General features: G+C 39.0%; 1 protein-coding gene across 9 annotated transcripts in view; it reads right to left on the bottom strand.

Annotated features, from left to right (window-relative positions):
• Positions 1 to 26,499, bottom strand: part of CDH18 (cadherin 18) — a 549,881-nt gene that overhangs the window by 221,287 nt on the left and 302,095 nt on the right. For 6 of the 9 annotated variants that reach the window (XM_052781123.1, XM_052781113.1, XM_052781183.1 and 3 more), the window contains one exon: positions 14,164 to 14,259. The exons of the other annotated variants lie outside the window; for them this stretch is intronic. The gene's annotated coding sequence lies outside the window, so the exon portion shown is untranslated. The remainder of the gene's footprint in view (positions 1 to 14,163; positions 14,260 to 26,499) is intronic. 9 annotated transcript variants of the gene reach the window in all.

Below are 26,499 nucleotides of genomic sequence, written 5' to 3'. Positions count from 1 at the left end.
GCGGTGAAGCACTGGAAAAAGCTCCCTGGGGAAGTGGTCATGGCCCCAGGCTCCTCAGTGCTCAAGAAGCATTTGGGCAAAGCTCTTAGATATATGGTTTAACTTTTAGGTTTCCCTGTGTGGAGTCAGGAGTTGGACTCGATGATTCTCATGGGTCCAGGATATTCTATGATTTTGTGAAATATAATGGCTTCAAGAACTTACACTTCCTTTTTTAAAATGCATCGTGTAATTGATAAAAACCCATGGTCTCAAGACTTTAGGTTGTTTTTTTTCCGATACATTTTTACTAAATACCTTTGAAAAGGGTGTTATTTCACATGAGTAGGAAGCAAGATATTTTCATGTGGCAATAATTTTCCATTACAAAGAAATACAAAACTACTTTCATATTTCACAAATAGAATCTTTATCATACCAAATAGTAGGTGTGCAAAGAAGGCTGAAAAGGTTATTAAGAAATATATATTCTTTAAGTGATGGCAAATAGCATACCCAAAACCCAGAATGGAAAAAGAGGCCTTCAGCTTTTAATATACTTGAAGCCCATTCTATAATCCAGGGCTGTAAACAGAAGTTTCTAATTTTTATTTTGTTTATGCACTGAGACAGTATATGGAACACAACAGGTCAAATTAAATCTCAAAAAGTATATTACTTTTTATCTATGTTTGTTCAAGTTGCGTCCATCTATTTATAAAGCAGTAGCTTTCTTATCAGAAGTCTGGCAAAACAAAATATTTCAGTGTTGAGATGCATAATTCATTGCCATTTTGGGTATTAAGAAACATCTCAATACTGAAATACATACAAGCAATGCGTTTAGCAGGGTGCCTGCAAAGAAGCTTATTGGTTTATATAAATTGCGCCCCAGAGGGAATGGAGAAAAATCAGTTCATCAGCTAAACAAGGTATTGAAATCAATGCTGTTACAGTGGCTCCTTGATAAGTACACAGTTCATTATTGCTTTATTCATTTGCTGGTTTACATTGGTGATAAAGAGTGCAGCTGATCAGTCAAAGGCATCTCTTATGCATTATGCGATTGCCTGCAGAAATAATCTTATTTTTTATGTAAACCTCCTGAATAACAAAGGTTGATATGTTTGGTTAGAATGGATCATCCAACAACAGCTGTTGAAGCAATATTCTCAGATGCTAAATTGTTTTACCAGATGATTGATAGGGTTTAAATTGTTTATTTACCAACACATACAGTTCAGGGTTAGAAAAGAAAGCAGACAACTGTTCCATTTCCATTGAGACTGAAGTGTTATCATTTTGCAGAGGTCTAACTGGAGATATTCCATTAACATTCTAATGAAAAACGACTCCCAAAATGTAGAAGTAAAATCTATGGTCACAAGGACATTTTTTATTCAAGGTTTCTGTTCCCTTGAAAACACAGACCACTTGTGACCAAAGAAAGAAGTAATTGTTGTCAAGTACAGTGAAATCCAAAATGGAAAAGTTTTCAGGTTTTTACAGAATAAGCATCACACTCACCTTCTGGCTTACAGCAAGTACTAGCTTACTGAAAGCAGTTACAGCAGGATCACCACCAATGGGCCATTCACTGAAAAGTTTAAATTTTCACCATAGAGAGTTTCCTGGTTAATTAATTAAAGTACAGAATTAATAAATAATCATGAAAGTTTACATTAAACAGGAAACTTTCAAGCTCCTCCACTAGTGAGGAAGACAAAGAAAAAAACCCATAGTGTTAATCTTGGTTAGGTAACATAAATTAAATAGCACAAGTGGTGGAAGGTTTTTTAACAATGTCTAAATGACCTAGGTCCTTCAGTCATGTTTTTGAAAGACAAGTAGCAAGAGCTTAATCACTTTAAATTATCATTTGAAAGCTTCAAAGTTTTTCAAGGTCTGATATTCTTCACTGTAAGAACAAATTCAGATTATTGCCTTGCAAATATTTATTCACTCAAATAATCCTAATTCAAGGTCCTTTACAGGACAAAATTCCAGCTCTTTGAGTCAGGGTTTCTTCTATTTTCAACAATACTTGTGTTCAGGCATTAAAAAATATATAAATCCACTCCCTACACACACACACACACACACACAAAATCTATTCATTTTTCATCCTATATCCAGAATGAGTTTGTTGTCAGAGCTTGATTCTGGTAACTGAGTCTTTCTTTACTTGGCAGTCAGTCTGTGAATCACAGTTCCGTAGTGTGCACAGTCCTCCATCTCCTGCTCAAACACCATCTACCACTCTGGTGTTGAACAAACTCCTATTTAAACTAAACTATCTTTAAGTTTTGGGTCACCCACATTTGGTCTTTAGTAAGTGACTATCAGACGAAGTCTTTCATTAGTGTGTTTCGGTGATAGCACTGTTATGCATGCTATCAAGACATTGTTAAGTGACTCTTGCCTATATAAAGACAGAATATTTAGTTCACCATACTGAACAACAGTTGCAGAAGCATCATCTTTTGTTTGTATCTAAGAAAACACATTGTTTAACCACAAAACTGTTTAAGTAATACCTCTGAAAAGAATGTATTATAAATGCGTATTTGACAGTAAACTGCTGTTCCACATGATCAAAATGTTTTCCTAATATTATTTTCCATAAGCTTCCAAAATCCTTATTTTAGCAGTCCATAAATTGTCATCCTTCTGACAGTTTCTTTCTCCTATACCCAGGTTCCTGAGTATTACTGCCTTCACCTGATAGTCAAAGATTAAAGCAATTCTACTGTCACTCAATTTTGAGACTTTTTTCTACAGTTAAAGCATACATTATTACTGTGTTCTCATATCTGGAGGTTTTAAATACTTTAGATATCTAGAATTATTTTTCAATTATCAGCATTTCATTCAGGATAGGATTTTACTTAGGCTTCTTGGTGATATTTTCTAATTCTGCTTTGCAAATTGCATTTTTTAAAGTTGATACATAGCAGTTTCAGCTATTTCTCATATATAAGCATACTGTAAGAGAACAAGCAAATAATCATAATAATCATCCAGAAGTTTCAATAAAGTCCAATAAATCAAATAAAAAAATCTCCTTTCAGATGTACTAGCACAATTCAGGAATAACTTCCCCATTTTGGTGAGGCACTTTGGTATAACACTGAATAGCATATAGTCCAGGAATGAATCAGAAAAAAATTTCCTTGCACAATTTTCCACTGGTATATTAGAAAGTTTGCAAAAAATAAATTATTAACTAGTATAGAAGATTTTTATCCAATCATATATTTACAGCAGAAATTACAAAAATGCATCAACTGAAGTCCTTTTAATTGCAAACCATTTTAACTTTGAAGACTGTCCCTTTGTGATACAATTAGCACCTTCTTTTGCAACAGCCCTACACTTTACAACACTACAAGCTCAGAAATACATAGCTATATCATAAAAACAAAATCAAAATAACTCAAGTAGTTTCCTGATTGTGGGATATTCAGTAGAAGGTGTTACCACACAGCAGTCTTTCGCCCTAGAAACAGTACTTATTTTTGTAAAATTTATAGGAAACTTTACATCTTTGAGACTTCTAACCATCTGTGGAATTTGGCAAGAACTGGCCTATGGTTTCAAAAGTTGTTAGCAGTGGAGGAGGGCAGGATAACAGATACACATACACAGACAGTATGTATTATTAAATTGAGTTCCTTTTCCTTTACATGCTGCAGCAGTGTACTAACGTAAAAGATATTTAAATATACATCCCAGATTGTCTTTACTCTGTCTAAAATTTACAATTGAGCTAGCAGGGATGGAATTCATAGTATGGCATACATGATGTATGAAAGTTGAACACGTAGCTCAACTTTAGAATATTAAATCTAAAACACAGAAAAGTGTCCTCCAGGTTACAACCTGTAAAGGAAGCATCTACATATGAGATGACTATTTCTATTTTGGAACTTACTGAAAGAAAATCTGTGCAATTCCTTTATTATTCAAACACAAACACAAAGTTACATTTCTGAAGAAATATATGAAGTCAGTCCGTACTCAGAATTTCCACTGTGTAGAATACGTCAAGAATTTTGTGTCTGTTTATTCTAAACGGCAATGTGTCCAAATTCAACCTGAAGATGCATCAGCTCTTTCTAAAAAGAGACTAGAAACATACATACAATGATACTAGGAAGATGCAAGAGATACAATATGTATTTCAGTTAAAATTACTTTTTATTAGCATATGGAGATAATTCTTAACAGACATGCAAAAGTTCCAAGAAATAAAACCACTGCTAACACACGTGGTCTAATTCAGGTGTGTTGTCCCCTCCTTGCAGAAGAATCTCAAAATAAAGACCATAAAAGGAATCTAACTGTATTAATTTATCTCAGCTCAGGTATCAATCAAACATTGATACAAGAGTTTTACAGAAGAAATTACTGCAAATGAGATATTCATACTCACACTGGCTGAATTAGAATTCAGATCAGGTCTTTTGGATTCATTCCCTTTACTGATAAAACACCCTCCTGTGTACAGCTAAATGCTATCTGATCACTATGTGTGCAAAGTGATCAGAGTATCACTGCACACAGCAATACTCAGTAAGGACCAAGGATGACTAGTACCTAAACCAGTCTGTTATCTATCCAGTAAAAGACCTGATCGTGATCTTTACTATGCACAAGCTGCTTCTAATAAGTGACATTTGGAACTGGGATATCTAGGAAATACTCATTCAAGTCCTTGCCAAGAAACAGGTTCCACTAGTAGAAGAAATACTATCTGAAATTGTGTTTCAGTACTGCAAAATAGTCAAACAACTGATACTATTACCTGCTTCACTTCGTTCATTAGCCAGTACAGACCCCATAAATTTTATACAGCTATGTAAGCAAACAGTACATACTATTTCAAGTTATAATTATCCACTAGATATTAGAAGTTTCTCCGTTCCAGGCAATTTAGTTGGTTGAATAATGTTGTCTCCTTTCATAGTGAGGGCTCACAAAAAATTAATCATAATACACTGAGACAAACTCTATTGTTCTTTAATTTCCAGGACAAATGTAAGATCAGAGCGTAAAGGGATTACCATTTTCCTGTTTCTTGGGAGTAACATATAGAAACATATTGTACATACATGGCACCATATTACTGACAGCACCTTTTCATACTAAAAGAGGAAACATAATAATATAAATGGAATCATTTAAACATTACGAAGGAATACAGGATTTTAAGTATGTAGGATGCTCCTCGTAATTCAAATATATATAAAGATGTACAACTGAGTGACTTGGCATGCCTAACAAATTAGCGTTCGGAGAGTAAGAAAAAGAGGAAGAAGAGCAACCAATACTACATGGTTCATCAGTCATAGTCCAACAGTTCAGGTACATAACCACAATACAGCCTTTTCACAAATTAGACTGCTTTAGTCTAATAACATTTTTATGAACTATGGAGAAAGGAAAGCAGTGTTATAAAATAAAATGTTTTTAAAAGGTGTCAAGATATGCCTAGCCTTTAAAATTTCTCCACATAAAGATATGTTGGATTCCCAGATTCTGTAGGAGTTTAGGTAGCACCATTTGTCAGGAATACTGGTTTTAATTAGTATTTGGAAAGGAGATTAAACCTTTCCCTTTCAAATGCCATTTCAATGATATTTTCTATCTGCTCTCAGTGAGACAGTGTGCTTTGGAATAAACTCTGTACAGGGTCATATCTAAAAACTTGCAGAAATAGCAACTACTGCAGAGTTCACTTAATAAATAGGATACTCCTCACACTGTAAATGATTTCAAGTTTACTCTTTCATTTTCCACCTCTGAAAACTGACATCATTTGCAAACCTCATCTGCCAGAGAGCCTGTCTGCATCTCTTTTCATACAACAGTATTTGTCATGATTACAAGCTTTTCAGCCAAAAAACCCCCTCCAGTCTGTGTGACAAATAACAGGATATTTCATGTGAAAAATCTTTTGCAAATCACTTCCTTCCTAGATCTGATGACTCACAGGACACAATACAAACCCCTTTTCCCAGGCATAATGGACAGAAGGAATGGAGAAAAGCAACTTTGAAAAGGTGTAAATTAAGTGTTTTCATTAAGATATATTCCGCTATCTGCTCCTCAGTAGCAATGCAGTACTAGACAGCAGTATAGCCTCCGCATACCCTCTAATACAAACTCAGTATCTTTTCATAACTCATCAGTCTCTTTTCCCAAGTAACAAGCGATAGGACAAGAGGAAATGGCCTCAAGTTGCACCAGGGGAGGTTTTAGTTCAAAGTTAGGAAAAAATTCTTCACTGAAAGGGTTATCAGTCATTGGAACAGGCTGCCCAGGGAAGTGGTTGAGTCACCATCCCTGGAGATATTTAAAAGACATGTAGATGTGGTGCTTAGGGACATGGTTTAGTGGTGGACTTGGCAGTGTTAGGTTAATGGTTGGACTTGATCTTAAAGGTCTTTTCCAATGTAAATTATACTATGATTCGATGACCTTTCAAGCCTGTCCCTCAAATGTTATACATGTACCACCCCTGAACAGAGGCAACAACATGAGCAAACATTTTCTATTAACTAAAACCAAAAATACAAATAACTTTGCACCATCATCTCAGCTAATTCTCCCTTCCGAGTATTACACAGATTTGTAAGATCTGTCTGAAGTGGCTATCCCTTTCAGAGGACACCTCTCACACTCCTAACTCTTGCCAGATCAGAGAAAGGTAGCCTCATCCTTTCTTTTCACTTAAAATTTGCCTCCTCACTACTCTTTCTCTTCCATTGAGCAGCACTACATTCAGCTTAGTATCTGTCTAGGTCCAACATCCATCATTTATTTGCTGAATTTCCAAATAAATCTCTCTGAACTTTCTCTTGTGTAATCTATCAGTAATCTCGTGTAATCTATCTATCTCGTGTAATTCTATCAGTGCAATACCCAGCCCCATGCATTATCCTAAAAATGGCCTGTAGGTGGTATCATAATGCAAATAATATATGAAAGATAATATTAATGGCCATAAAGCAAAAGATTTAAAAAAAAAAAAAAGTTCTTTTTTTGGCCAGTTTACCATCTGCCTGTGAGAGTATGGATGCAAGAGTGTATGAATGCAGGTTTTTATGCTGCATCTGAGATTTCTTCTTTCCGTACCACACCTCTACAGGGTTCTAAGCAATAATGATCCAATGTTTAGGAAGATGCAATACAGTAAAAGAGAAAAGAAAATCTTAAAATTTCTTCAGTGTTATCAGAAACCAGGTGAGATTTCTCTGAGCTTTGTTGGCACATGTCAGAAGTCTTTCAAGCCTCACAGATAAGGTTTTAGAAGTGTACTTCTGCACAATACTTAACTGTACCACAGATAAAGAACACATGAACAACAGCTCCTCACAGTGAGCTCTAGGTAATTAATTAGCTTGTGCCCTTGGTATAATTAGCCTGTTAGACATTATGAAGCAGTTGCACTGAGACTGATGAATACTATCCCAGCCTAACAGGAAAGGAATAATCATTCTGATCAGCCTGACTCTTCAGAGGAAAAACGTTCCTGAGGAAAACTAAAGTCTACAGCCTCAAGGAACCTGAACATTTGAGAGTTTAACTTACAAATTCTCCTTGTATATTATCCCAGCTCCTAGATTTCAGGGTCACACTTGCAGCTCCTCTCCTACTTCTCTAGAGGAAGACTTAGACTGCATTTTTATCAGGTGACAATGAAGTCTGATTTATAGTTTGGGCAGTAAGGGCAAGTGATACAACAAAAGAAGACAATACGTCAAATAAAGTGAGTGACCAATGAAGATGGTGAGAATTGTGGCTAGATATGTCTGAGACTTTTTATGACTAAACAAACATTCTTTTTAGCATAAACATGTCTCTGCAAATCAGTATTTGTATATATAAAATTCCATGCAGTTGTTGACATAATCTAACACTCTCTGTTATTACTGTACCAAGCAAAAACAGCCAAGAGGTTCAGAAGTTGATTCAAGATTCCATGCAAATTGTATACTGTTGAAGTGGATAAATCCACATGTCCCAGACATTTCTGATCATGAACATACTCATTTTCAATTACAGTTTTACTAGATGGGAGGGACAAGAAAATTCCACACCATTGCCATGACTAACATTTTTAAGCATGTGAATCTATAATAAAAGCTTTACGGTGCTGCAGTTTTATTATAAAGCCACTTCAAAGCTGACCAGTTTTTCCTCTTGGGGGGAAAAAATTAATCAAGTAAAACAGACAACTTGCTTAAGTTACTGCTTATAGGCATACTTGCACAAATTGACACTTGCTGCATTATCGGAGTAGTGCAAGTTATGTGCTTATTTTCTGTCCTTTTATGTGTACAGAAACAGTGTATCTCAGACACCATTCTGTGGTAAAAACAGATAAAGTATGACATGGAATGTCAACACCTTTCAATATGGTACTTGCCAAAAAAAGATATGTTTTATATATATGGAAAATATATCACTTATACACAGACTAGATTGTTCTTTAGCACCAGCAATCAATGAGGCTGAGAAAAATCTATGCACTTTACAGGTCTGCCATCCTAATAAGTAAAAGACCTTGCTGACAACATGTAGGATAATTAGGCAATGAGAAGAATACAAATTGTATTAAAAAAGAAAATATTTAAGGCATACTAAAATATAAACAAACATAGAGTGGTTAACAGAGATGACTATGAATGTTGGATACGACTGCATCATTTTGCACAAACTGGCCTCAAAGCACAAAATTCAAATCTTAGTTTGTACATTAAAATATACCTTTTTTACTGTAAGATGAACTAAAAGAGTAAAAACATCTAGCAGTACAAGTACACATGAGATCTAAAACCAAAAATATATTATCTGCAACTTTTAAAAAGCACAGGTTTTAGATATATGAACACATACATTGCACTTTTGAGAAGACACAAGTCAGCTGAATCCAGTATGTGTTTTACAGGTTAGGTAACAATGTACTAGCAAACCACGTAAGTGGTTAAAAAGCAACAGACTGAATTTAGGTAGACATCCTTTCCAAATGTCAACTAGTAAATCATCTCATGATATAAAATGCTTCTCACTCTTCAAAAGTGAGGGCAAGGTGCAACTGGAAATATCTTTCTTTAGCTGTACAGTATGTAACCCAAAAGAACTGTATTTATGACTTACATTCAAGCAGAGAGCTAGGAAACATCATAAACCATGACAATTCACAGTAGTGTCAAACATCTGAACAACTTCATTATATAAATGTTGACTGCTTTTCTTTCCATATTCTGTTCATTTACGTGACAGAGTAAAGCCATACAATGAACAAACACTGCACAAGATTACAGAAGTGTTGACATACGCTACTGAATTGCATCACAGCAGGGTGACACCAACAGCTGAGAGTGCTGAGCTAGGTGCCTGCTGCCTGTCGCTCAGGCTCATCTGAAATACAGTCATCTTTATACCCATCAGTTGTTTCCTTCCTTTCATAAAATGGAAATAATGGATAAGAATGTCCACAACCAACATTATTCATAAGTGAACCTTATTAAATCGTAAGCTAAGGTTTATTGACTATATAACTACAAAATAAAATACATCGCTGAGTTGCAAATCAAGATGTTGCATTCTACACTACTAGGTGAAATCCCTTATTTAGAAATATCTAACTCATTTATTTAGTATCTTAATGAGAACTTTTGTGAATCTTAAAACCAGTGGTGGGTGCTAATTACTTGAAAATATAACTTGAAGACCTTTGAAAAAAATAATCACACAGCTGGGCTAAATCTCCCAGTTCTAGATTCTCTCTGCATTGGTCTGACTAACCAGCACAATAAAGGAGATCTGTAATTGAAGAATAATCCTTGTAATAGTTAAATATGTAATAAAATCATTTATCATTAATATAAAATATTAATTCCGTTCAATTTTTTTTGAACCATCAAGAGGTGCTTTTGGTTTTTCTTTTTTTTTAATTTACTTTTTTTTTATTAAACACAACAAGTGTTTCATAGAGATACCAGGAAGCAAGTTGTACATTGTTCCTTCCCCTGGAAAAGCTTTGCATAGCAGGTCCTACGGCCTACTCTAAAATTTTAACTAAAATACTACAATGTCATGCCAAAAGTTTATTCCTTATGGCACAGGTTATTTTTGCAGTTATGACTAAAACAAAATAAACCAAAAATAGATATATACTGCAGCCAAATCCTGAGATAATTACTGAGTTTAAAGTGCTACCAAAAGAATTCTTCCATGTATTAAATTGCTTTTTCGCAGTGGTGAGAGTATACACTGAGGTTCATTTTCCTCCTTTTCTTTCTTTGATTACTTAGTTGCTGTTACTGATACAGTATGATACATATTAGATTAATGACCTAAACAGTAAGTATTTTCTAGTTTATTAGTTACTTTTAGATTTTGAGACATAGTTCTCTTTTTTGCTCCTCACACAGTATCAGATTTCAGGAATTTGGGGAGTTTGAGTTTTCTTCAGTGCTAACCTTAATCAAGACATTTGTTTTTCTTCAACAGATGTCGCTTCCCAGGAGTATCAAGATGCACCCAGTACAACCTAAGTCCTAGTATAATGAGTTACATTCCTCCTTCGTGCCCACTTTGACCAAAAAATGACGACTGAGGAATTTGGTATTTGTTAAGCATTTGAAGCTTCTACAGAAATGTAAAAACCTCTTTCTATGTCCCAAATATTCCCACATGTTGTTGAGTGTTTTGCACATACGTAAGCATCCTCTTATGATCACCTGAAGACTTTTTTTCTTCTGATAATGTTTTCATACAAGCTCTGAAACCAGTCTACATGAAGTCTTTTACCTCTGAAAACTCTAGAGAGTGTGCTAGAAACCCCTGCTTGTGGTAACCAGCAATCCTGAGCCAAGGCAACATACTCAGCAAATCCAGATTCCTTTTATGCTTTTGCTTTTTTAAATAAAAACAAAAAAAACCCAAATCCACAAAGAAATAGTAACATTAAAAGTAAGTATAAACAATGCACTTGTAAAAGAAAAAATAATTAACTGTTTACAACAAGGCTAAATCTGAACTACAGCCAGCTGACTTGCTTTAGTCTCTCGCTGTATTGTTGGGTGCATTTCTCAGACAAAACCCTGTCATTGTGGAGCACTGCTAGTTTTCACAGCCAACCTGTACTCTGGAGTTAGGCCCAACAGACCTAATCTCTTTCCCTTCCACTTATGCACTCCTGAAAATAACTTTTAACCTATCCAGAAGACATTTTTGACACCTTGACTTTTTTCACTCTTTGGCATTACTTTAAGCATTGTTTCACCACTTCAGCTGTTACTTTGTTAGACTAGGTTAGCCTGCAATAGCAATCAGCCACACTTCAGGATCTGTGATAATAGAAAAGGAAAAAAAAATCTTTCTTCTAAACACATAAAAAATGAAAGATTTTCACAGAAATATTTTTCCATAAGTTTTAGTTGCTAAACCACCCACAGCCCAAGAACCATCCATCTGAGAAGAAAATACGACCTTCTACTCCGTGTGCCTTTCATCTTGGTCATGCTTTGTGGGTACTTTTATAAATCTAACAACTGAACCTTCCCATATCATGTCAAATATGTCACATATATTGTAAGGAAAGAAGGTACAACACTGGGTGTTAGATGCTTTTTCAGCCTTTGTCACCTACTTGCCAGCATGTTGCCCAATTCCAATTCTCTGCAGGTTTATCTGGATGCCCAGCATTACAGACCAAGTTGTCCCACCACTGGAACAGAAATTAGTCACACTACGTAAAGTTAAAAATCTGTGAAAGTAGAGATCAATGCCTTGATCCTCCTCCCTCTACAATTTTCCATAAGGCTGTAACACTAGACAAGCACCATCAGTAACCACTTTGAGATTTTCTTTATAAAAGCTCTCTGTTAGGAAACTTAACTTGATCTGTATATCAAACTTTCTGTGATTACAGTGACTGCAAAATATTTGTGTTCTGAAGAGCTGTAAACTAAGAGCAAAAATAAGCAGTGCTGTAGCTAGCTAAGGCACAAAACTGATCTGATCCAGAAAAGAAATCTCCTGTGATTTTATCAGCTCCAACCAGTTACCACTACCTACTGACAAAATAAATGAAAGCAGAACAGTGTCTCAAAAGTGTACTATGTAGGCCATAACCTTTTTTTTCTTTAATAACTAGACTGGTACATCTAGCTACAAAAACACCTCTATTTCATTGTTTAATGAGTCACCTCTAGGCCCATTAGAACATGGAAACTATGTATACGAGCTTAGTACTCCTACAGATCTACTAAATAAATGATGAACATTAATTTAAAAGGGCTATTATTATTATTAAAAAAATAACAATATGGTGAGATAGAGACAGTGCAGCGCCTCTGTCTTTCCACATGTATGTTTTTTGTGGGTGTTACCAGAAAGTAAGCCTTCATATGAGCACAGATAACCACACGGACACATACAAACATACATCCACCTAGATTTATACTCAATCTTGCTACGTAAGTCTGCATTTCTGAGACGTATGCCAAAGAATATTTAACCATATTTCCACTACAACAGTACTGGAAACAACCACGATCAGTGCCTCAAAACTTCCAGAGTAACATTTGGCTTGAAGTCTTCTGAGGAGAGAAAAAAATAAATCTTCAGACTCAATGGACATTATGTCAACTGCACTACCTGCAGGCTCAATCATGACTTTTGACAGCAATTATGCAAATCTTCGGGTACTAGGAAATACTCGAAAGAATTCAAAAAATTGCCAAAGAAAGATTGCTGCACATGTTCACAAGCTATTTCTGAGTTACACTCTATGCAATAGTTTTGACTTCACTGATGCTGCATCAGGCATTAATCAGCAAAATTTCTGGCTCATTATCTTCAGCTAATTTTAGTGAGTCCTGCTTATTAAGCAGGGTTCATTCCCCAATTCTCTAAGTTGAAATTAAGCATTTAAAATAAAAACTAATCTCATACTGAGGCATCACTGCCCACTTGCTCACCAGATAAAAATATAATGTTATGAGGAGGAAAACCTGCATTTGGGGCCAATCACAGCAAGTCAAGAAGCAAAAAAGAAAGTCTAGAAAAAATTATTTTTATCATCAAATCTATGACATATTTTGCTAGTTTTCCACCCATCGTTTCACACTTCTAAAACTACACAGTTGTTACTAGGTATCTTTTTGGCTGACAGTGAGTTAAGTGAAAAAGTTACCATCCACAACCTGCCCCAGTTCCTCATTAACATCTTCTCCACATGTTCCTGCCTCCTCAGATCCGCTAGCTTAACTGCCTGCATAGCCAGTTCTGGTGCCAGTCAAAACATTTAGTGTCAGATTAAATTTTGTTTTTAAATGGAGGTTATTTGACAGAGACAAGTTAAGGAGAGGCTACAGATGCAATTCTACTGTCAGACGGGATATAATAACTTCTGGCAGGATGTGGTGAGGTAGGCTTGGAGCTGCAATCTTTCCACCAAGCTCAGCGGCAACGAAGACAGCATTTCAGACCACAGCGTTAAAGTTTTGCAGGATAGATGAGAGGAAGAAGTGGCAGAATACCAGTGACGCAACAGTAAACTCTCTTAGAGACTGGCTATGGCTTTAAGAAAAAACTCTGTCTCATGGAACTAAGAAAGAGAACAGAACTCCTCAGTTTTCTATGCTATCTTATGTTTATGGAATAGCCAAAACCAGTAAAAATATGAAATCAGGAGGACTCTCACAGGGCAGGTGGCGGCATTTACTAAAACTATATCCTTACAAGATAAGACTTATTCCAGGACTGGCCACATGCATACAAGGAAGTAGATGATTGAAGCTCTTACTGAACCCAGCAGCATTTAAAATTTACTATCCAACCAAGAGATGGTGCTGTGAGTAGGGTTCCTTAAGGAGACAGTCCAGATACTTTTACCTCAGGGCTTCCCAATTCTTCCCCTTCCTCAGTCATCTTAGGGCCACAACAGCTGCCTCCAAGGCTTATGAGTTGGGTAGGTGTAAAGCCTGTCTCTAAGAGCCCATTTGTTGCCAAGTCCTACAGACCCCGTGGTCAAAATCAGGCAGCGGTTCAGCCCCTTTGGATATGATATCTAACCAAGATCGATCATTAAATGCAAGTAAATGTTGCCTGCTACACAAGCTAAAAATTGCTATGTTGCACCGAGTAAGGAAACAGTGAATTCACCTTCCTGGGCTCCAGACCAGTGCTCTAGCCAGAAGGCTGCGCTTCTCCTCTCTGCTTAGTTCAAGTAAAATTCACTCTCTGCTCATTTCACAACACCTAGAAATGAAAAAGAAGATCTTACTGAGATAGCATGGGAAATATTAATTTAATTTTGTCCCTTTTCAATAGCTGGATTCGGAGATGTTTGTAGGCCTGGTTCTAGACAGGAGATAATAAATTTCAGATGGGAATATCAAAGGCACTTGCAAAGCAATGTTATTGCGATGCTAACTCTGCATCTTTAACTCTTCAAATTATAAAAAAGACAGGTAGTCACTAACAAACACCAGAGATATGCCATGTTTTCTTTCTCCAGGGTCAGCAATCTGTAATAAATTCAAACAGATGACACACTGCTTCCATGGAAAAAGAAAGAAAAGGTAAGAGTGAAGTAGCTACTTTCATAATTTCTGTCTGGATAGAACACACTCTAATTTGATTTCTCTGCTGGGAAGAAAAAAAAAATCTAAATTACCCTTTCTCATTCAAAAAAGTAGAAAAAAAATTAGGGGTTTCTAGGAGACACTGCAACAGCAAAAATGATACAGTATACTTGCCGCTTCCAAGAAGTAGAAACATTTGATTATTTTGAAGTAGCTGGCCAGAGCTGGCAGTTGAACTCAATTACCATTCCATCAGGTGTCAGCTGGTACATTCAATAGTGTTTGTGAGAAGATGAAATACAGTAGACAATGCAAATCATAACAGAAAGTAATCTCACTAAGCTGATACCAAGCCATTCCTTGCCTAAGAATAGGTCTCACATTCCAGATAAAGAAAATTTAAAACATTAAAACTAAAGGATGAAATCAACTTAGCAAAATAATTTAAAAATACTTTTGTTTTAAAAGCACACTCCCACAGAACTTAAAGCGGACAAACATATAACATGGTATTCTCCTTGAAAAAGATCACAAATAATGAAAAAGGTGGTATCTTGGCAAATGCAATGTCCACAGTGTTTTCTGTGTCCATCTGCAAGAGGCCTGTTTTCTCTACGCTATTTAGCATATGTTGGGGGGAGATAATAATAAGGTTGTCTGAGATTTCTCCAAAGGCTGAACAATGAACTACACATGTAGCATTCACTTAGGATTATCAAATGCAGCTGCATTGGAAATTAGGAAAATACTGAACATACACAGAAGTGAAGCAGTAGTCTCAGTCCTTCAGGGTGGTTGATGCTTCCTTTTGCTTAATGCCAGCTAGGCCCCAACCCACTGAGAAAAGCACTACAGATTAGTATTTTCTGCCAGGCCACGCTCTAAATTAACATTCTTAATTGTAGTGGCATGCTGCTCAAGGGCAAAAAAATAATTCTAAACTCAGAGAAATCAGAAGGAGGACTTTAAATTCTGCCCTCCTAAAAAAGAGGATTAAATAAGAGGGTTATCTTAGAAATTAAGGTAATATTTTAAGTGCACAAAGAAGCTTTTTCTCATCATTATTTTCTAGAATGCTCTGTTGTCCAAGTCATTTTGCTTCAGAGGGCTTCAATTTCTTTCCTTCAGGTACTACTCCAGTGCCAAACAGATCTTTGGTCCTCCTGGTAATCAGACTCTGTTTTCTGTATCTTACCCCAAGATGTCATAAACATTTTGCTTCACCTTTGCAGGTTCATCTTCTCCTTTGGCCTTAAAGACATCGAACTCTATAAATCAATTCTGCTCTTGCCATTATGACAAGCAAGCCCTACTTATCCTTCTTGCAGCTCCAAGTCTTGAATTTTTCCGTCCACTAATGCTCTTACCTCTCCACAAACACTCCTGTTAACTCTCTGTAAAAATATATATTTCTGGAAGAAGGGGACTTTGCTTCATAATTGGTGCAGATAAAAAAGTATCCTCCAAAAGTAAGTCTAATTCTCTAATCTGGTTTCTCCAATTACTGAAGTTTGGAGTGGAGTTCACATCCAAGGTGACTAGAAATGAGCACTTAATAGATGCAATGCAGTTCCATGTCAAGACTATTAAAGAAGTATATTGCTAAAGACTTAGAATTGGATTTGATCCCTGTGAAATCACCATATAAATCCACAGAACTCAGCACATTATTATTTTTAAAACATAGCAAATGATAAACTAAACACTTACTGCAAATAGGACTGAAGACTGGACAATAACAGCAAAAATGTAGGTTGAAAGGAACTTTTGGAGATCATCTAGTCTAGACTCCTCCTCAAGGCAGGGCTGCTTCCAAGTTAGGTTGGGTTGCTTTAGGGCCTTGTCCAGACGAGTTTTAAAAACCTCCAGGGATGAGGTCCCTCTCTAAGCAACCCATCCCAGTGCTTAACCTCGCTCCCTGTGAAAAGCTGTCTCCTTACATCCAATGGGACTTTCCTTCATTGACACTTGTGGCCACTGTCCTCTGCCCTGTTGCTGTGCCCAGGAGGGCCTGAATCTGGCTCCTCTACTGCTCCTGCAACCAGCTCCCTGCAGTGCCTTCTCTCTCGTCTCCTGACAAAACAGATCCTCCAGCACCTCAGTGGCCTCCCGCTTAACACTTTGCATTTTCTTGACCTCCTTCTTGCTTTGGAGCACTGGAAAGTGGGCACAGCTGCCCTGCTGCAATGGAAGAGTAGAATCCCCTGCCCTGACCCGCCGGCTGTGTCCAGCCATTGGGAAGCCTTCCTTGCCGTAAGGGCGCATGGCTGCCTTGCCTGTAATTCACTGCCCACCACATCCCCATGTCCTTTTCTGCAGGACGGTTGGCAGCTGGGCCATAGTGTTGCGCTGGGTAACGCCAAACCAAGTGCAGGACTTCTGCTGAGCTGTCTCTGTGAACAGTATTTATAGAGTCTCACGACAAGTAGTCCTGTCCTAAGGAACTTAAGCCTAAACTAGGTGAGACAAGTAGATGAGACAGGTTGAAAAAGAACTGCTCAAGAAGGGCAAGCCATTAAAAAAGAGGCCAGTTAAAAGTTTTGAGCAGGATTCAGAGGGAGCATAAAGACAAATGCAAATTCAGGAGATTCTGTTCAAGGTGTGGGAGACAGATAAGTGAGAGACTCAAATCCAGGAATGGGTGATACAGATAAATAAAGCAATAGTATTAGAGTGTTACCTGGCCGTAAGGCGCATGAATAGAAGAACGATTGAAAGCAAAATAAGATTATGTACAACCTTAGGCACGCAGCTCACCTCTTCATTCAGTTATTTATTTTTTCACTTCTGAGATTCCAATTAGGCAACATCAAAGATACCACAAACCACTTTAGGTATAAAAAGGTCTTCAAAAGGAAAAGTAGTATTGCAGTCTGTCGGAGCTACCTGACAAAGAAGAGTTCAATAATCCTCTACTGCACTTGAGCAATAAGAAGTGAGAACTATAACCTTAAAATACAAGTAATGTAAAGAAATAGGTATGTGCCTGAAAGGAAATCTCAAATTCATCATGCTAAGCTTTCAAAGACAAACTTTAAACAAAATGGAGGTAGCTGAAAATACCTATTCATTTTGCTTTTGAGAAAAACGAATCTCTCTGGCCTTTAGGCAGTAGAGAATTATGTGGTCTTTCGAACTGAAAAAGTGCAAACTGTAAGGGATCAGACTGAATAAATGTTAAGATGCCAGTCTCACAGGGCCTTTGGGAGCCTACTCAATAACAATATTTTTGAGATGTCTCACACAGGAATGGTGTATTTGTTATTGTTATTTACACCTCGCAGAGTAAGCTAATAAAGATGAAAGGATGCGTTTATGCATTAAGGAACAGAGACAAAGGAAATATCTGCATGAGAACACATAACAGGTATAAACAGGCCAGTCATTTTAAGGTAAGCTAAAAAGGAAAAAAACAAAGCAAAACATAACAAAAAACTGGTAACTTTCAACTGGACCATAATACAAAAAAGATTAATGTTTTCCACTTAGCATCTTTCAAGTGTTGAAAAATTAGTCTGGTTAGTAGGGCTCTTTCCCTCATGTTGTGGCTTAAGCCCAGCCGGTAACAAAGCACCACGAAGCCGCTCGCTCACTACTCCCCTCCCCGGCCACAGTGGGATAAGGAAGAGAAAATATAAAGAAAAGCTCGTGGGTCAAGACAAGGACAGGGAAGGATCACTCACCACTTATGGTCACAGGCAAAAACCAGACTTAACTTCGGGAAAACACAAAATCAATTTAATTTACTACAAATCAAAACAAAACAAGGATAATGAGAAGTAAACCCCAACCTTAGAACATCTTCCCTCCACCCCCGCCTCCTTCCTGCCTCAGCCCCACTCCCGGTTCTCTCTCCCTCCTCCCCTCCAGCGGCGCAGGGGGACGGGGAATGGCAGTTGGGGTCAGTTCTCCACACCTTGTCTCTGCTGCTCCTTCCTCCTCAGGGGGAGGAGGACTCCTCACTCGTCCCCTTCTCCACCGTGGGGTGCCTCACATGGGCTGCAGTCCTCCACGAACTTCTCTGCCGTGGGTCCTTCCCACAGGCCGATCTTCAGTCACAGACTGCTCCAGCGCGGGCTTCCCCACGGAGCGGCGGCCATCTTGGGGGGCATCCACCCCCCTGCTCCAGCGTGGGCTCCTCTCTCCCCGGGCTGCAGGTGGGCATCTGCTCCCCCGCTCCCCTCCGTGGGCTGGGGGGGGACAGCCTGCCACCTCACCGCGGGCTGCAGGGGCATCCCCTCCTCCTCACTGACCTCGGTATCCGCAGAGGGGTTCCTCTCACGTCCCAATCCCCGACTCGCTGGCGGTTCCCCTCTGAAATCCGTTCTCCCAGAGGCGCTACCGCCGTCGCTGACGGGCTCGGCCTGGGCCAGCGGCGGGTCCGGCTTGGAGCCAGGGAAGCTTCTGGCAGCTTCTCACAGGAGCCGGCCCTGCGGCCCCTCCCCCGCTACCATAACACCGCCACACAAACACAAAACAGCTCAATTCAGGCAAAGACTTGAAATGCAGAATTCATTTAGTCCTCATAGCAAAAAGAAACATCCTTATCATAAAAAAGGCAGAGGCAAGTAATTGGATGGAGGAACAGTTTCCTAAATCTGTAAAGATGATTCCAGCACTACTGTCACAGCTGTTGTAGATGGGACAAGGGTGGTATCCAACATCCGAAAATGAGACGTATACATCTAGTGTCAACCCTGCTGCAAAGACCTGCTTCCTGACTACATGTTTTCTGTGCATTTTATTCAGGCTACAATAATGATGGTAGCTGTGGAGAAGCCCCTTGGTTGGTATGATGGGAAGGTTAATACCAACAGAAGCCATCTCCATTGCAGAAGTTCTTCCTGTGCTGTTGAGCAGGTGTTTTGGGTTTGTGTGGTGGAGTTTTCATAGGAGGGGAGGGGCCACAGGGGTGGCTCCTGTGAGAAGCTCCTAGAAGCTTCCCTGGCTCCAAGTCAGATCCGCCTCTAAGTCGGATCCACCTGTGGCCCAGGCCGAACCCATCAGCGACGGTGGTAGTGCCTCTGGGAGAACAGACTTAAGAAGGGGAACCTGCAGTGGAGAGAGGGGTGGAATATGAGAGAAACCCTTGTGCAGATACCAAGGTCAGTGAAGGAGGAGGGGGAAGAGGTGATACCCCCACAGCCCGTGGTGAGACAGCAGGCTGTCCCCCCCCCAGCCCATGGAGGGGAGCGGGGGAGCAGATGCCCACCTGCAGCCCAGGGAGAGAGGAGCCCACGCCGGAGCAGGGGGGTGGATGCCCCCCAAGATGGCCGCCGCTCCGTGGGGAAGCCCGCGCTGGAGTAGTCTATGCCTGAAGGACTGCAGCCCGTGGAAAAACCCATGCTGGAGCAGCTCATGAAGAACTGCAGCCTGTGGGAAGGACTCATGTTGGAGGAGTTGTAGAGGACTGTCGCCTTTGGGGGGGACCCCACGGAGGAGCAGGGGACGAGTGAGGACTCCTGCCCCTGAGGAGGAAGGAGCAGCAGAGACAACATGTGGCAAGCTGACCCCAACCGCCATTCCCCATCCCACTGTGCCTCTGCAGGGGAGGAGGTAGAGAGAACCGGGAGTGGAGTTTAGCCTGTGAAGGAGGGAGGGGTGAGGGGAAGGTGTTTTAAGATTTGGTTTTATTTCTCATTATTCTGCTCTGATTTGATTGGTGATAAATTAAACTAACTTCCCCAAATCGAGTCTGTTTTGCCTGTGATGGTAATTGGTGAGTGATCTCTCCCTGTCCTTGTCTCAACCCACGAGTGAGCCTTTCATTATATTTTCTCCTCCTCACCCCACCAGGGAGGAGTGAGCAAGCAGCCGCATGGTGCTCTGTTGTCGGCCGGGCTTAAACCATGACAGCAAGAGTGCCAACAAAAAGCTGAGGCCCTTGGCCGAGGACCTAAATGCATCTCAAGGTTGGGATCCAACTCAGTATGCAAATATATTTTGCCCTGGTGAGCCAACATTAAGCAGAAGATAGATATAATTTTCAGTATCTAGTATATTGCTCATAATATCCTAAAAATAATTATAAACACTGATTATTGGGTCTGAGCCTGTAATCCTCTTTAGGAGTAAGATACCTACTGCATAAATAACTTCTTGAGGAAAAAAAAAAAATCAACTTCGTTATGTGGCAACCTGTAAAACTAACTACATCTTCTTGTGAAAAGAGAAAAATAAGGAGGCATAAAGGAGCTGACTCTAATTGACACCTTTACTACAATAACCTGGAACAATACTTCAAGAGGAGCGAAAAACAGGTTTAGTCATGGCTTTCTTTTCTTGCATCATATAAAATAAAGTTTTCAATCTTTCTTAAATGATGTATTTTTACTTCTTTATTGAATTCTTTATTTAATCTCCTTTATCCTTTCCTTTCTGCTCTTTTTAAGCAATTGCTAAAATTACTCAGCAGAATTGCACATCAGGTATACAATACTTCCTGTCATTGGCATGAGATATATGGGAGATGGGAGCTTAAGAGGCCAGTCATTATGTGCAGTCCATAAGCTAACCATTTCCTGCAGACAAAATATGTTCACAGTTATAGCAGGGACGCTGCCAAATTCGATTTAAACTATCCATTTAAAGTTCTTTGTTTCTGCCACTAATCAAAGTCCATCTTTGTTCCAAATATAATGTTCTCTAATGTCAGGTATATTGAGGACTCCACCAAAATGGAGCAAAGAACTTGGACCTCTAATGTAGCTACAGCTAAAATACAGACAGAGGTGAAAATACAGAGTGGGCAGTAATGAAAAAGTCATGAAAAAGTATAAAGACATGAGGAAAAAAAGCAGGGATTTGGGAAGACAAAAACTCAGCAAGAACAACGATTGCCCCATCCTCAACAGCAACGGAGGTTCGTGCTTCCCCACCTGAGTGGTAACTGTCTGGTGCACTGGGACTCAGCAGGAACCCACATCTGAGTTAGCAGGCATTATAATATTCTGCCTAGGAGCAGGTTAGCTTTACCCTTACCTATCTACTGTTTGTATCAGCCAACAAGTAATTGCTGTGTACTTGTAAGTTCAGTAAACCCCTGCTTGCAAGTCTCTGTGGATGGTAAAAGATGTTCAAATAAAAGTGACACAGTAGAGGAAGGGTACAGAAAATAAAGGTACAGTTTGATTAAAGAGCTATCTATCAGTTTGAATTTACTAATATTGCAGTTTTTAAACTAAGAAAATTAAGGTGTCCTTCCGGTTTCACAAAGGATAAACAACTTTGCCACATCGGGAAATCAGCTCATATTTTTAAGTCTGAATGTTGATAGAACAGTATTTTTCAAACAGTTTGCCTCATTTTGAAGCTGCTTATGTGGCAACATCAGGAGATGATAAAGAAGAGCAAAGTGTTTCCCTTTAGGGCTAACACTGTATGTGGACATTACAGCAATGTCATTATCAAAAGCTTTGGTGTCACAACAAGATCACCAGCAATCTACAAAGATTGACTAGACAGACTGACAGGCTTAAGACCTTGCCTACAAATCAATTTGTATGGCATTCAGTTTCTAGTTCTCCTTTTCCTGAATACAGTGATGCCAGAGTGTCGACGATCCTCAGAAGACAAAACCCAATTCTATTTTAAAGTTCCTCTATTTAGTTTACAGATGCCATAAACTTACTTAAATATTTATTAATATTTTTCAAAAAACATAAACCTGAATCTGAAAGCTGTAGATTTGGAGGGGGTTGCGTACCAAATCACATTAATTCACGAGCTTTAATTTTAATTAATACACTGAAGTCCGGAACAAAATATTTATAAGCTGTCCTTTAATACAAGAGTCTTTTAATAAAACCACTCATCTTTCACCTGGTATGAAATATGAATGCTAAGTATAGAAGCATCCATGTTTGTGGATTTCTGCAAAGTTAAGAAAAGTAATACCCTGGTTTTAAAATCAAAATTACAACTATATGTTGCAAATAAGTACATGCACACGAGTCCCAAAACGTGCACATCCATTTAAATGAGCCGCATGCACGGGGACATTCTTGAGTTTTGCTCTGCAGGGGAGTCACAACACTCATTAAAATATAATAAGCTCCACAATGAATAGAGCAAGTGCTCATTATAATGTAATGAGCAATAATTATCACACAATGGTCCTGTGGAGTAAACTCATTCCATTCCGAGAATGTTATACCTTTTTTCTTAAAAAGAAAGCATAAATGGGAGCTTCTCCCATCTCTGTTCAGAACTAGGAAACATATAGGCATGTTGACATGACATAGTATATTTGACCAAACATACTACCATAATGTAACAACAGAAGCCAAACTGACTTCAGTAGCACAATGGGCATTAATAGCTTTAGGAAATCAGTCCTCACCTGACCTTATATAGTCTGAAACAGCTCAAGTTCATTAGCCTTCAAGTGACAATGCAAGGCTATATAATCAACAAAGCTCTTCCTGCTGGCTTTGCTTGAGAGGTATTTACAAACCTCCTGAATAGGTTTCTGTCTAGGAGGCTACTTTTCAAAGACATGTACAAAGGACCATCCCTCTGGTAATCTTTTCCATTCATCTGCCTCATGGCTAAAGAAAGATTATCGAAATAAAGGTGCCCTATTTTTCTTTCCCCACGTCCAGCCTGTTACTCCCCACATTTTCACTGCATTAGATCCAGAACTTCCCAATCCTTCATATAAAATGACATAGCTCTCTCATCTCGCAGAAAGTTAACCCAAGAAAAAACAAACAAACAAACCAACCCCCCCCACACCAAAACCCAAGCCCTACCAAAACCCAGCAACTTGTTGGCTGAGTCATCTTGCATAAATTCTCCATAAGCTCCTCTGTGCTCTCAGGCTCGCTTCTCTGGTAACACACATCCATCTACTGACACACATCCATTACCTTTTTTACTTACAGTATAAAACATGGCTGGTATTAGCATGATGCAACTGTTTCAGCTGGATCTGAGAAACAGAAAGGCCTCCTCTAGGACAATATTCATGTAACAGGATCACTCCCTCCAAACCCTCTAAACCTAGAGCATCCAATTTACAGCACACAAGCCACATGCACCGCCAGGGCAACGTGTTTATATCCCAGCAGTAAGCTGGGGACTGATCCATGGTACTCCACCGGCACTGGCGACCTGCGCCCTATCTTTAACCCATGCACGGCCTGCGTGCCCGTAACGTGCCTGGTAAACACCTGGGAAGAAGTCGGGGCTGCGTAAAGGCACTTCTGGCAGCAGGTCACATCATCTGCTCCAGGAACAGTGTCCTGGTTTTGGCTGGGATAGAGTTCATTTTCTTCCTAGTAGCTGGTATAGTGCTATGTCTTGGATTCAGTATGAGAAGAATGTTGATGACACTGATGCTTTCAGCTGTTGCTAAGTAGTGTTTAGACTAAGTCAAGGATTTTTCAGCTTCTCATGCCCAGTCAGCAAGAAGGCTGGAGGGGCACAAGAAGTTGGGAGGGGACACAGCCAGGGCAGCTGACACAAACTGGCCAACGGGGTATTCCATACCATGGGATGTCATGACCAGTATATAAACTGGGGGAGTTGGCCGGGGGACTTCACGGCCTGGGGATTGGCTGGACACTGGTCAGTGGGTGGTGAGCAATTGTGTTGTGCATCACTTGGTTTGTACATTCTATTATTATAATATTATTATTATTGTTGTTGTTTATTTTTGTTGTTGCTGTTATTGTTGCTGTTATTATTATTGTCCCTTCCTTTTCTGTCCTATTAAACTGCCTTTGTCTCAACCCATGAGTTTTACTTCTTTTTTTTGATTCTCTCCCCCGTCCCTCTGGGTGGGTGGGGAGTGAGCGAGCGGCTGCATGGTGCTTAGTTGCCAGCTGGGGTTAAACCACAGCAAACAGTAACCACCTTCCCACCACACTGCTTCCTGGGGCAACTCTGGGGCACCCACCATGTTAACGCACTGTGAACCTCATGCCTAGGATAGCTGTCCTGAGAATATACAGAAAAACAAATAAATCCAGTTTATTTAGGAAACACTAGACCTCGTATGAATCAATTGTACCATGAATACTTTGCAGTCTTTACCTGACACTGAAAGCAGCTCAACCAGCCAGAAATGTTGAGTGCCACTTGAAAACATATGTTTGCTTGCAGATTGTCTTACCACTTTCCAAAACCACTTAGAAGGGTTTCTAATACAAAGCTATGTTGGATTTCAAAGCACTAGTTGTGCATTCATGGAAAATGAATGAGTATAAGAACAAACATTACATTTCTTCAGCAGTTTTTTAAAAGAAGTCTTAGACGGTTCACAATTAAAAGACAAAAAACAAACAGAAAAAACCCCAACTTAACATACAATGCTAAATGAACTGATTATTTTATACCTTCTGCCATGCAAATACAAAAATATTTAAGATGTCTCTAGGCTGAATAGGCAAGATAATAACTCTCAGCTCAAATTCCCTAATATGAATGCAAGAATTTGTGCTTTAATGAATGGCAAATACATAACAAATTTTCTTCATCAGCAAAGTGTGTGGAAATTGCATGTAATAAATGATGTGTAGCTTTTTTTTGTGACTCCAGTAAGAAGGCTTATTATTTATGAGAAAGAACAAAATGTAAAACATAAAAGAAAGTGATTGAGGACTGTAATGCAGACATAAATTAGTTTCCTTTTTATTTTTAAATATTGGCAGTTCCCATGGGCAGTTAATAGCTGCCATGCTAGAGTGCTGCTCATATGCCCTAGTTTTATTTCACCTCTCCTGAAAGCCAAGATTTTACGCTTAGAAGAGTCAGCAGTTCCCAGGTGCTAATACAATATATCAGTGTTAAAAATACCTTCCTACAGTCAAATGAAATCCTTCTCACTATTGAACAAACTAAAGGAGCTACCTCCCTTTTAGCAGCTACTTCTTCTTTCAAATATGCACAAACACATGCATATACACTCCAACACCCTCAAAATTAATAGCAACACTTTTCCTGTCCTGCTGTTATCATTTAATATGTATAATATGACTGAAATAACCAGGGAGCTGCTGAAGTCCTGTGTACAGCCCCCATCAGTTAATATTTAAAATAGGGAAACAATAACTAGACATGATTTCGGGTTTAGGAACTAACTACTAGACAATGGGGCTTTATGTTTATGTCAGAAAAGGTAATGGATTGTGGTCTGGAAAATAAACCTTGAAGAACCGCTTGGAACTGCCAAGATTAGGGAAGAAGTAGGTAAAAGGTAATTCCTACCCAGGGAGATTGCGACCACCAACTCAAATGATACCACCTACTCAAAAGAAGACAACGAAGGAAGAAGACAGAGTCTGTGCACTGATTTACATGAGGGGCAAAGAAGAAAGAACCAATCTAAGGAAAATAACAATGAGTATGTATTAGTTAAGTGTGTAAATGTGAGAATTTTTGAGACAAGGGTGTGCTGTCTTGAGACAGGCACCCATTCATGCGCATCAATGAAATTAATTTGAAAGTACCTCTACTCTGTGTGTTACTGGCTTGCACACTGGGTAAATGAACCCCGTTTGTGGGACAACACTGCCACCATTGCTAAACTATTAAAATTTTTACTAGTTATAGGAAGGTTGTCTAATGAAGGAGAACTTGCACTTTACAAATAGTACTGAATTCACTGGGACAGGGTCTCAAACTTGGTTCTGAATATCTCAGATGCTTGCCCTACTACTATGGAGATGGTCTCTATGTTGCTGATTTTTTTTTAATTATTTATTCTGTCCATTTGAGTACCATCAACAGCAGAACATGACAGAAAGTTTGACTGAATCCTAGCTAGAAATCCAAGCCTGAGAAACTTCACCCCCTGCCCCGATTCCAAGCATCAGCTTAAGCCTCATTCCAACAACTGCCCTATACAGAAATAGTGTTTACAAGGAAAAGACAGAACATAAATATTTCCTCTGGGCAAGGCATAATTACT

This window comes from Harpia harpyja, chromosome 1 (genome assembly GCF_026419915.1).
Source record: "Harpia harpyja isolate bHarHar1 chromosome 1, bHarHar1 primary haplotype, whole genome shotgun sequence".
Classification (NCBI taxonomy): domain Eukaryota; kingdom Metazoa; phylum Chordata; class Aves; order Accipitriformes; family Accipitridae; genus Harpia; species Harpia harpyja.
This window is presented reverse-complemented; position numbering and strand designations above follow the sequence as displayed.